This window comes from Poecilia reticulata, linkage group LG2 (genome assembly GCF_000633615.1).
Source record: "Poecilia reticulata strain Guanapo linkage group LG2, Guppy_female_1.0+MT, whole genome shotgun sequence".
Lineage (NCBI taxonomy): Eukaryota > Metazoa > Chordata > Actinopteri > Cyprinodontiformes > Poeciliidae > Poecilia > Poecilia reticulata.
The window spans coordinates 33097170-33111149 of NC_024332.1; positions in this window are offsets into that span (position 1 = coordinate 33097170).

Here is a 13980-nt window from a genome sequence, read left to right on the forward strand (position 1 = left end):
AAACAACATAATAGGTTACATCAATATTTTGGTGTTTAGAGTTGTATCCTCTATCGGACTGTCATTCTGTCCATCAATTTATCCCTCTGTACAGCYCATCCATCTGTCCATCATCCAGCCATCCAGCCTKCCTTCCCTTTGTTTGTCYAAACTTTCAAATTCTTTCAGAAACCCAGGATGCTGAGCCCCTGCTGCAGGAAGGTAGAGCATCCAGCGTGTTATCAGTGCCCTGTTACCAAAGGCCAAAAGCCAGTATCCACAATAGTATGTGGGTGCATTAGCACAGGTTGTACGGGTGACTTCAATATCTGTGAAGACACAATGAGTGCTGAGTCGTACAGACAGACTTGAGAGCCGCTGGATGTTTTCATCTAGACAACCTTTTTTTTTATTTTTTTTCATTCAAGGACTTCATTTCACCAGGAAGAACATTCTGCACACATTTATCAAAAGGTAAACGCTTGTTTGTTTGTTTTCATACAACTTGTCAAAAACAAATCAAAGTAAATGCATCTGATTTTACTCTTTTTGACACCTTTGGTAAAGATGTGTAAGACGTCTTCACATATTTTGTTCTTCTAACACAACATACTGATTTCTTTTCTAAAAGTATTTTAGTCTGGGCACAWTTGGAGGAAAAGACCACATTTAATTATACTTTAACTTGATTATCAACCTCTTGTCTATTTCTATAAAAAATACACCTCATACCTTATTTGTTTATACCTTACTTGCTAAGTTACTCAGTGTTTCTCCTTGTTTCCCTGGATTAAAACAAAGATGTTATAAATTACTGAAAAAAACTTAAACAAATATTCCAATGAAACCTATAATACAACCCATGTTTCTACAGGAGTTAGAATCGTTCCAAATGTATAGCTTTATAAGATTAGTAACTTGTGTTTTCCTTCCTCTTTGCCCACCAGCTCAACCTAATCAGGTTTTTGTGTGTAATGAAGAAAAATAGCTTTGTGCATACGGCAGCTTTTGTTAAATCAAATTATATATTTTTTTTATAGTGAGACACTTGGAACTCATTATTCCCTTCAATCATGCAAATGCATAATGAGTGTTCATTACTTTGAAATAATAGCTGTGATGATGTGATATTGACCCTGTAATCCATTCCAATTCTTGTGWAAGCGTGTTTCAGGGTCTATTGACCTTCCAATCACGGTKCTTCCTGGCAGCTACATCTGCTCCTAAACAGCCTTCTCTCTGTGGTGCTCTACTTCAATAGGGAGGATGCTGAATGCATCACTAACATAAGGTAAATTTCCTCTTAATAAAGCTGTTAGTTATGCAGCTACAAGGGTATAAGTGCAATAATAATGAGCATCCTTTATCTAAAAGATCATGATCATTTGCATCATATTGCTTTTAAGCTTTAGTTTTTACATCCACGTTGGAAACTGTTAAGATAGATATTAAATATGGAAGATACGGATTTGGGGAGTTATGTCTGACCTGGAATCTGTCCTTCATTATGCTTGAAGAATTCCACATTATCCAAGCTGTATAAACTTATGACCGCCTAAAATGCTTTCTTCGCCTCCTTTTATTTTAACATACAAAACTGGGTATAGTTAAGAACTTTGTGGCACAGATGTGTCTTTATCAGTGAGATATTTGACAGAAAAAGGGAGTTACATTAATTAACTCCTCACCTCATTTGGTCCGTCTGAGGTTTTGTCTTTCCATTACACTGCTTAGCTGATTTAAAGTTTTGTATTTGGATTGTGCAGAAAAGTTTTAWAGCACTACCTCTAAAACTAATGTGCTGAACAAGCAAATTGCAGGACAATAAACTAATATAAAACATCAGAGCACAAAATTGCTCAAAATTCAAATGCTGTAAACAGAAATGCAACCGTTATGAAAGAAAAACATGTCGGCTTAAATGCAGCCAGAACAAAAAATCTACTTGTATTTATGTATGTGTGATTGGTGGATGGATGTTGTTAAATACTTGTACCTGTATTCTTTTTGAGGATCAGTTCTCTGTCTGTTCATTCAATATCCACACCATGCCAAACTTCTCAACCCTTTTCATGCCACTATTTAAGCATTCATCTGACTTTTTCTTTCCTTGATACTATAGGGTGATTTCAGAATTAYGTTTTCTTTTGCTGCAGTTTAAAGTGCTAAAAACACCTGAAAAGATGAAGAGGAAATAACTTTTTAGCAGGAGTCCAAGTGACCATGAGGAGAAGAGAYGGTTCTATTTTGACATCAGGTTCACAAAGGCACAACTTTCCTGTGCCTCCTGCCACCATCATGACGGWCGCTTGCTCTCCTGAGACCTGGATGACACAGAGTAGAGGTTTCTCTCTCTGGTGTTCTACCACTTCCCTTCATATGGAGTGGAATAGACAGTGTGATACCTCAAGGCAGCACTGCTGTGGCTACACAAAATTAACCCAATTAATATTTATGACRCTTCTGAAAGCTTTTTCCAGCGTTTGAGAGTTGGCCTGATCCGTTGGCTGAGCAAAGATACACTGATGTGAACTGCGCTCCTCATTCCTGACTGTAGAAATAAGCAGTGACAGTTTGGACCTGGCTGCCAAGCAGCACTGTCCTACCTGTCTGGGCGCTATTCTCCTGTGCCCCCGCTGTCAGGTGCACTCAGTCACTGTACAGATCAACTTTATCCAAGCTAACCACCACCGCGATAATCTGCAACTTGAGTTTAATGTTTCAGCCACCGGCACAAATAGTGCCGTGCAAGTGTACTTATTCTCCTTAACCTCTTCCACATTTATGATCAAATGTGACTCAAATGTGTTTTATTGCCATTTTATGATCATCTTGTACAAAGATAAAAACCACTGTCAAGTAGTTTTAACAAAGAAATTTTTTTTTTTTTTTAAATAAATATTTTCAAATATGCAAATATTTTCAACTGGAGAATTTTGGTCCAAGTGGCAAAAACATTTAGACACCACCGATTTAGATTCAAGGCCAATTATGTGTTAAAATGGCCCAGTCAAAGTTCAGATCTAAGCTTTGTGAAAAAATTACAAAATTGATGTTCCAACATCTAGTGTGACTGAGCTTAAAGATATTTTGTAAGTAACAATAGATAAAAAAAAAAGTTTACTTCTATCCAAAAAACTCTGCTATAACTGAAGCAAACATGAATTTTACACATGAAGGCTGAAAACCATTGGACACCACACTTTTCAGATTTTTGAAATCTATGTATTCTTTCACTTCACATTTATGCACTATTTTGGATTTAGTCTAACAAATAAAATAACACTAAAATATACAGTTGCAACATGACAAAATGTGAAGAATTGCACGTATTTTTAATCTAGCTGTCTTAGAATGCAGTTAGTTCATAATTAAATAAAGAATTCACAAATCTTTTTTGAAAAAAAGTTTGCCTTTCTAAACATTTGCTAAAGAATCTCCTAACAACAAGAACAACATCTCCAATCAGTTTGTTGCTGTGTTGCAAGTTGAGTAATGTCTTCCCTGTTTCCAATCTGATGCCATACCTTGGGAATTTGTGCCTAATGGTGCACCTCCTGGTTGTGTCACACCACATGAAAGTAAGGCTGAGTGCTGTATGATAAAACCTCTGCAGGGTCATGACTTATTGAGCTACCTCAAATTGCTTCTCAATGCTGCTGCAAGCTGTTCCTCCCTCAGGGCTGGCTCCATTATCACCCACCTCTTCCTGAGGGTATTTTGCAGTGACATCACCTGCTTCCATACATTTAATCCACATCACACTTCTGGTTTTTCCTAAGAAAAGTACAAGAAATGTAAAAGAAATCAATTATTATTTTTTTTTTTTTTTTTACATAATCGGGTAAATGCCAAGCAGGCCAATTACTGCAGGCGATAATATTTTATCATAGACAGGTTGCTTAAAGGGGAGACTTTGGTTGGTAGAGATAAGAAGGTGCATTGATGGGACAAATCTATCATTTAGCAGAGGACACAGAGAAAGTAGTTAAAGCAGTGAGTCAGAAAAATACAGATAACTTTAAATATTATCAAAAAGGGCATCAATYACTCTGTCTAAATTATCTACTGTTCGTCACAAGTCATGTGTGACTTACTGGAAGTCGGACAGGATGACATTCAAAAAATGCCACTAATTTAAGGGTGCGAGTGTCTCACTCAGACACTGTGAGAGCAGTGACCATGTAGCTGTGTATTAATTTACAGCTGCATGTGCCAAAATAACATTGAAAAAAAAATCAGAAATTTGATTTTCCACTATAGTCAGACTGTACACACTTATTTATTCATTTAGTTAGTTATTTGAAGTAAGTTCAATCTCACTCTTTGGTGTGCACCATTCATTCTTTTTCTTATATTAACTATATTAACTGTAAGAGTTCTCACAGCAGGTACCAAAGCAACTATGAAGTGTTGAATTAGCATGTGGGTGCCTGTGCACATGTGTGTGAAATGACATCCCAGTCCAGCTAAGCTGCACCTTTAAGCTTCACAGCTGTCACAAAGGATCAGCATCCAGCCGGGCACGCTCCGGGAGCYGCTTTCAGAGAGACCTCTGCTGCGCTTCTTCTCACAAACCAAAGGTCAGCCCTGTCATATGACCAATAAACTCCAGTCTGTTTGACTGCATCACTTTGCATCAGCTCAGGTTCATAAACAGTTCCTTGAAGTAAATTTTGTAGGAYGATAGCAATGCAATTCTCTGATGAAATTGGATTTTTAAGGATATATGTGCGGAGAAGTAGACTAGGGACTGCAATTCTTACCTTGGTTGTCCCTAACTAATGACTGACTTTCAGACAAAGCAGATAAAATATTACACATGARATTGGGATAATTGTATGACTGTTAATCTCTCTAAGAACAAACTTTAAAGAGATGTAAGAACATGTTCTTCACGTYTTYTGGATACTTAGAAAAAGTATCCGACAGGCAAGTTCATATTTGCACTAGCAATTTCACTAAGAAGTTGCTTTTAGATTTTAAATGGACTCCAGACTCCTTCACTCAAATTGTTAAATTCTAATTAGCCTGAAGAATAACCTGGTGAATTATGTACACAGCTGCTAAAGTCGTCACATATAATATGTTTGATCCCACAGTGTTGCACCTGGCTTGTGTTAGAGGTGCTTTGATCTATCTCTCTGCTTGTTTTCCGCTCTTTGGAACCATTAAACAGCTCCCTGGTCCCTTTGAGGCAGGACATTGATTAGGGATAAAAAAAAAAAAAAAGAAAAAGGAAAGAGCAGTACAGACGTCTTTGTGCCCAGAGAGACCAACAGTTGTGTAGGTGGCTTTTACAGTGGCAGTGTTGTAGTGACAGGGGACTGAAAAATGATGTTTACAACAATGCTGGCATATTTTTATGTTTAAAAAAAAACTGTATGATGTTTGTTCACATGGAGTTATATTTGATATTATATTTTAATATCAAATATCTAAAAGATTGAGGTGTTGCCACTTACTTGCTACAGTTTAATTAGCAGACAGCTGATTTACATTTTATGGCCTTAATGTACTGGTACTTTCTGTACCTTTTTCTGCAGATCACAAGATATTTACACCAGATTTTTACATGCACCGCTAAACAATGCATTTATTTTTTCTTGTTCAATGAGCTTATGTGTAACTCACGACTTAATATCTAAAATTCCGTTTTGAAGGCTTTCAGTGTGGCTGTAAAGTGACACAGAAACAGCAGCTATAAAGGTTAGAAAGATTGGGCCTAGAAAGATGTAGCCTTATGGAACGTTGTAGTTCAGATTGTTCCACTTTGTTGAACAATTTTCTAAATTTACAAAGATTGCTGAGATATTAATTGAACGTTTTAAGGACAGCTCCAGAAAGAGGGATCTGTCTTAGAGTGTTGAGTAAAGTGCTGTGGTCAAAAGTATCAAAAGCTGTAGAAAGATCAAATAATATCAGTTCTAAATGTTTATTTCCCATTCATATGATGTCTGAGGTCAATTAAAACTTTCGAAGTCCAGTTTTTGTATTAGAATTGTGTCTAAAGGCAACCTCAAGGACATCAAAATTTGCATATGTCATTTTGGTTTTTCGCTTATATGAACCTGGTTTTAAGCCTTTTTTTTAGAAATTTTCAGAGGAGTTAACATTTATGGTTTACCCTGTTTAATCAAACCCAAAAATAGTTATAGTATTTGCGTCAAAGTTCTCAATGTTTGTACCCAATGTTTGTTTTAAAAAAATGTTTGACCAGTTGTGTACTTTCTTCTTGCCATGAATGCAATAAACATGCAGATAAGCACGGTTCAAATTAAATGCCATTTCACAAACATGCCAGGTCTGATAATGTGAGGCACTTCCACAGCAGACACAATCACTGAACCCTGAAAAAAGACAGTTCAGATACATTAATGAAGACCCAAAATTAACATGACATTGAAGCTCATAATGAACTTATATATCTGACTGAAATATTATTTATCAGGTCAAGCCAGGTACCTACTAATGTTGTAGTGTCTTGGTGTATTAGCAAAAATTATGTACTTATTAAAATTTGAGTAACACAGGAAAGTACGTGTAAGTATGTAATGATGACCCCAATATACATTTTTCTTGTTTTTTAGGCACATTTTTGAGTTTTGGGGTGTACTTAGTTAATCACAAACCATTACTTTTCTTGATTCAGTCAAGAGTGTCATAGTGTGTGATTGTGTATACCTGGAATTGCTTTTAAGTTAATTAAGAACCAGGTGACGGTCAAACAATTGATTAAATTACTTTCAGAATTGACCAGTTGTGTACTTTCTTCTTGCCATGAATGCAATAAGCATGCAGATAAGCACGGTTCAAATTAAATGCCATTTCACAAACCTGCCAGGTCTGATAATGTGAGACACTTCCACCGCAGACACATTCATGAGAGCTGGAAATAAAGATGTTTGGAGCGTTATCATCCTGCCTTGTCGCCTCTGCTGTGAGAGAGGCACAGGAGCATCAGGGCTGTCATTAATCTGCACCTCGCAGTTGCAGCCAATCTCAGGAACTGCAGCTGGTGCCCTGACTCAGACTCTGACCTCCTCCTCTCCGCCACTTTCAGGAGTGATCATATCCCTCGACAACGCCTCAGGGTATCACCTGACTGGCGGTGCCTTTCACCACACCTCTATTCACACATTTTGCCCATCAGGGAGACCTGCTCTGGTACCTGACATGGAAAATCTGCGCCGTCTGTGTTCCATTTTAAAAGCAGTGCTGCCTAGGTTTTTACTGTCTTTCTGGTCAGAGTGTCAAACGTGACCAAAGCACTCAATTCTAAGCATAAATTCATATTTACTGTTTTTTGGGGGTTTTTTAATAATCAGAATGAGAAAATATTGACACTTGGAAAGCTTTTTAAGTAAATCATAAGTTAATTTTAAATGGTGATTAACATGTTAAACCAGACCAAGATTTATCAATTTGTGGTAAATGTTTTTGGTGAACATTGTATCTTGTGATAGTTTTGTCTAATTCTTTAACAGTCTTCCAGCAGAAAGTTTCGCTTTCCCTCCACACCTACGACATGCAATGTGTCCATAGTAACCGTTGTCAAGCACAACATCTAGATCCAAATCAAAACTAAGGAGCATCGCAACATCCCAAAAGCCATTACCTGGATACACCCATTTTTGGGCGTAATCTCTGTGTAGACTGAAGTAATGCTGGAGCAGAAGGAGGCTCTATCTTTTACTGTTTGTTATTAATGGTCTTCTCCAGCGGGCTGCACAGTGGCGCAGTTGGTAGGAGCTGTTGCCTTGCAGCAATCCTGGGTTCGATTCCCAGCCCCGGTCTTTCTGCATGGAGTTTGCATGTTCTCCCTGTGCATGCGTGGGTTTTCTCCGGGTACTCCGGTAATTGGCCTCTCCAAATTGCCCCTAGGTGTGACTGTGTGTGTGCGTGGTTGTTTGTCCTGTGTGTCTCTGTGTTGCCCTGTGACAGACTGGCGACCTGTCCAGYGTGTACCCCGCCTCTCGCCCGGAACGTTAGCTGGAAATAGGCACCAGCAACCCTCCTGACCCCACCAAGGGACAAGGGTGCAAGAAAATGGATGGATGGTCTTCTCCAGTTTATTTGTAGTCTATGCAGATTCCTTTACTATGAGTTAACCCGTTTTTTTTCTCACTCCCAAAACGATTCCCCCAAAATCACCTTTAGCTAAAACAAACCAAAAATAAAAGGTTTAATCCCTTCTTCTAAACACGTCAAACTTTCAGAAAAGTTAAGGCATTCACTTTCACTCAACTAAATCATTAGAGACATTTGTAAATAACATAATCCTTGACTGATTAAATATTTCACATGGCTGTCTGGTGCTTATGGTGATAAACAATATTACTTCTGTCTGTCTGGGCCAGTGCTCTTTCACCAACAGAAAGGGCTGGCCCAATGTGCCAGTCATGTTATTTTCTTACATTAAATTATTCAACACTTATTTAAATGTTTGTGAAAGGACCACAGTGGCTAGAGGGGTAGAAGATAACTGATTTGTTTGTCCACCATCAGAGATAGAGAGATAGAGACCCGCTTTCAGTAATTTGAACTGTAGAAAGCATTGGTCCTAATACAGAGCCTTGAGGGGAACTTTTTTGGACATTTAAGTAACTTGAGTAAAGATCACTGGGATGAACACACTGCTTATTGCAGGAAGGATCATTTAAAAATCATCTGATTATTCAGTCTGACTGACTGACTCTGTGGCGTAAGATCACTCGATCTGGTATAAGGTGTTATAAAAATGCCACAGACGGTTTAGTCCGTTAGTTTTAAGCATCCAAGGATTTTATAAAAGCCTTTAAAACGGGAAGACACAGTCACAGCCATGTCTGAAAGTCAGACTGATTCGAAATCAAAATATTATGAAAGCCCAAATATTTATTTAATAAGCTTTCTCATTGTAGGCAGGGAGCAGAATTTAAAATGTGTTGATAGATTCCTGATAATGATGAAGAAGAGATAGGAAATAGAAATCTCTATCATTATTTACAATAACTGCTTTGTTGTCCAGTTCAGTGTCTGTAAAACAAAGTTGCTCACAGCTGCATGCTTCCATCCCTCACATTAACACCGGCAGGCTTCACACATGAGACAGAATTAAAATCAATGTGCATGAATCCATGGGATTTTCCAGTAAGAGCCACAGCCTGTCACGTATCTTCAATAGCAGACAAGAGCTCCACTGTCACAGCTTCACCAATATATTAGATTGATAATAGCACAAAACATTATCCTCCTGTAAAAATGGAGCCAGAACAGTTAACAGGTTGGGTTTTTGCAACAAAAGATCTCGGTAAAGGTTGAGCAGGTCCCTGCTGGTGTGACCTAAGGGCAGAGAGAAAAAGCAGTGCTCTACTGCTTCCTCCTTTCATCACGCAATGTACATTCAATATTAACAAAACAAGGAGAGGGGGTGCTTTGTGGTAGACTGACAAAAGAGTATTCGGGGTACCGTATCTTGGTTTTAAATTGTATTCTCTAAAAATAGCTCTGTGACTGTCTGTCAAGCCAGGCTATTCTAGCGAAGCATTGGCTGATGCACAGAGTGTCATAAGGTTTCTAAATCATGACATGTTAAGCAACTTTTTCTCCTCTCATTGTTGTGGGAAAAGGAAGTTTGAACAAAAATGACAGAAGAAGAAAAAAAACACATATCCATCTATAGTGTCAGTGACTGGCTGCTGGACAGCTGTCAATTCAGCAGTCTTCCCCATGATAGTGTTGGGCATACTATGGATACAACACAAGATTTCTGAATTTAAAATATATATTTTTTAGGTTTATGGAATAATATCACTTTTAGGAAAACTGCGTTTTTGGTTTTGCTGTAATCTATATTTATCAAACTGAGCATAAATAAAATGTTTGACATCTATAACTCCACGTGTAATCAATCTACATTACTATTTTTTTAATTAGAGATCCACCAATGCACCTACTACATTGTCCCTCTCCATTTTTTCCAAGCTTTACGTAATGTGTGCATCTTTTATGAATAATACCATTGGACAGCCAAGCAACAACAGTCGGCCCTGAAGCGGTGCATATATTGGATTCGGTCGTCCAAGTAATCTCAGCAGAAGGAGCGCATATGTAGAAAGCGCACACATATACAAACAAACAATCTAATGAGATGACAGGCTGAACAGAGACTGCTGGGAGTGTTTGACAACCTGTCCATGTTACAGGCTATTTCTGCAGCTGATGATGGATGAAAACCCTTAAAACCGAACATGACATTTAGAAAATTGTTCATATCAAGCTTGAAATGTAACAACAAACTGTGTCAGCAGCTGGATTTGTCAGACGCAAAGAGTTGAAACAAACACTGTTTAAGTCGCAGAGTACAGAAATTTATCAATTATAATCAGAGAAACTGATTATCTACATCTTTATTTGAGTTTCTGCATTTGTTCTTTATGTCCCATTCACTATTCCGTAACTCTTTCAGCCTCTCTCTGAGTGTCTGTCACTCTTTTTAATGTCCCTCCGCTTGCTTTCAGCCTGCATTTAGATGGCAGCCGGGTCAAAACACATCAGCAGCACTCAGAGCAGGTTTCAGTGCCACCAGGCTCTGCAGCCCGACTCTGGAAATGCAAATCTCTCACAGGTGTTACAAACACCCTCCCTTTTTCCTGAAAACCACAGCATTAGAGCTGTTCCCACACCCTGCATAACAAATGCATTTTGTGTTTGGTTTTTTTTCTGCATATGACCGAATGCTCCAGTCTGAAAGGGACACACACTGATACCTATAAATGAGTTAATGTGTTTACTGAGGAATGATGGTACTGTAGATAGCAATGTACATAGCAACAAGACCCATGGAGACAGGGAGAGAAGCAAAAGATAGAGGAGCTGCCATAAGAGAGAGGCAAGGTGATTAACTCCTCCATTAAAGGGCAGCTCATCTGTCAGGGTCAATTATCTGATTTAAAAACAATCAAAAGTTACATTTTAAAAAACTTGATCTTTGAGAATGTCTGCATTTTGTATTTGAGCGTAAGTTTCTTGTGTGACAAAGAATAATAAAAGAAAAAAATCCTTATCATCCTGATCATTATTAAGATTTCATGCTTATTTTATTTCTAATCAAATATGAACAGAAGCCATGAAATTCTCATTACTGACATTTGATCTAAAACGTATTTTCAAGAAAGAATACAGGACTTGTCCAAAATGATTTATCCCATTCTCAAGAAACAATTGAAAAATCTACAATACAACAAAGTCGTCTTATAACTTTTGTGCAACTCTGCACGTTGCACATTCTCTCTGGTTGACTATATTTAAAAACAGTCTGTACCAGGAAAGCAAAATATGAACTCTGCCAACATCCTCAAAGGGTCAAGTATGTATAAACTTGACCCTTTGCTACATAGATTAAATCCACACTAAAATCAATCCTGTGCAACCAGCCATTTTTAAAATGAATTGAAGTCTTGTGCTATACAATAATTCCAGGCTCAAAACTGAACAGCTTAAGAAAAAAAAACTTTTATAGCTAACAATATATTAACATCCATGATGAATCTATGAAAACTTTTAATGAGATTTGTAAATAAACCACTCAGTGCCTTGAAAATCAAAAACTCACCTTGTATTCACCAAATTTTGTATTATTTGACAAACTCTACTCGACTGGGTGAGTTTTCCCTTTTGAATACAACTGCAATCTTTACATGAAGTCCGTCTGTAACCCGATTGTCTGAGCGGTGGGAAATCTCTGCTCCTGTCTGCTGAGAGCAACACTGCATAGAAAGACTCGCTTCTGTCTGTCGAGATAGCTGTGAGCAGTCCGATGCGTTTTCTAAGAAAAACGTGCATGAGACATGCTGCATGGATTTGACAACTGTCACATTTCGTAAGCCTTTGAGCGAGGCCTCTGATTATGGACAGGTTGGAGAGATTTGACAAAAGAAAACTGACTGAGAACTATGAATGACAGACAACCACAGACAACATAACTATGAGTTCTGTTAGACAGACATTCAGGTGTTGTCTGAGGTTTTGTCAGAGTGGAGAGTCACGTGAAGGGACAACAATGTTCTCCTCAAAGGACCGTCATTTCGCTCGCTGAGCTTTGAAAGTGAATTAATGTCTCCAGCTCCTGACCTTTACTTCCGTGTTCAGGTTCAGAGATAACAGGCTCCACATCCTTCAAAGATTCTGCTAATGGAAATAAGCACGTGCGTAATCTAGCAATATAAATGATTGGGAGTGATGGGAACTGCCAGTCTAACACATGAAGTAGACCCTGAGAAATGATTCTCTCATGCATCTTTTTTGCTTTGCTTTTATAGTGTTATTTTACTGGCTGATCGATGCAGGTCCTCCAGACATAAGCTCCTTTTGCCATATTTAATAAGAGCATCTGCTGCTTTGTGCATTATATGTCTAATATATTTTTAGCTGAGGTTTAATTAACTAGCTTAGTGACAGATGTTGATTGGTTCTGCCTTCATGTTTAGTATAATTTATAATAAGAAAGCCAGTTAATGAAGATGTAGAAAACACTGAGTTAAAGTAGGTGTTGTTGCTATAGAACAATGGACATAATGAGTCTCACATCTTCATTATTTACTGAGGACAAAATCAATCTGTTAAGTACTCATCTAGAAAATTTATGTTGATTTATTACAAAAAGTTAAAACGTTAACTCATCTTGACCTTTTTTCACATTTTGACACAATGCAACCACAAATTTTAATTTGTTCAATTGACATTTTTTTGTAGCAGACCAATACAAAGCACTGAACTATTGTGACAAAAGTCTAAGGTGGATTTAGGTCTGGGCTTTGACAGGACCATTCTAACACATGCACAAGTTTTTATCTGAGCTATATGATTTTATGGCTCTGGGTTTAGACACATCCGTCTTCAAGGTGAATTTCAATCTCAAGTCAGTTGGATCCTTTAACAGGTTTTAGCCCAGAACTGTGAGCATTTAACTTCCAATATCATGATGATGCCACCACTATGTTTCACCTTGGGCATGGTGATTTCAGAGCAAGAATGAAAATGCTCTGAAACTCTTAACTAATTCTTATTCCTGTTAAGAACTAATAGGAATAAAAGCAAATACATAACACATTTTGGAATTTTATTTCTAAAGATTTTGTGTATCATTTTTGTTTCACTTTATAATTCTGCCCTGCCTTACCTGTCAAGTTGTGATTACAATGTAAAAAAAAATGTGGGAAGGTTTGATGGTTAAGAGTCACTTGTTGCAAAGAAGAACATGAATATTTATGAGCTGCTTGCAAATATTGTTGTTCTCATGGTTTGCTGCCCACAGAAACTTGTCCACAGTGGAAACAAAATAAAACAGGCACTGTGCTTCTAGGTTTCAGGATTTTCTCTGAGCTATGGTTTGAAACAAAAAAAACAATGCATTTAAAGACAAACTCTATTATTTACGCACTTGTTCATTTTCAGTTATGTTAAACCTTGAAGCCATGAGCTTATGCTCTAATTAGTTCCATTCATTTCTATACCTCAAGTGAAAAAATATATTTAGTCTGACACACTTTACTTTTTCTCAAGTAGTTACACAATCTCCTTGATTAATGCTAAATCAGATATAAATTAGGGGAACTTTTTCTTGCTAGTAATGCCACTTGAATTGGTGAAAGCAGTTGTGAATTAGCTGAAAGGTCGACAATGAGAAACACCCCAGCAAAACTCCTTTAATTAAATGCCTGCCTCAGATTGGGCAGGAAAGATGGGTGCTATCAGACTACGTGGGTGAATGGCACAGAAGCGTTGCTCTGTGTGTGAAGTCAACAGGATTTTACCCCAGCCTAGACGATGGAGCCAGCGGAGAGATGGCTTCAGCCCAACTGTTTTCTGCAGATAAGAGGGAACTGAGCATCGGGAATGGAGTTGACTGAAATATGCCAGGCAAACAGAGAGTGACAGAGAGAGTATATGATATCTAATTAACAATCACAGAGGGCCAGATGCAGACAGAGTTTGGAGTTCATTTTTGGCTGAAATGCA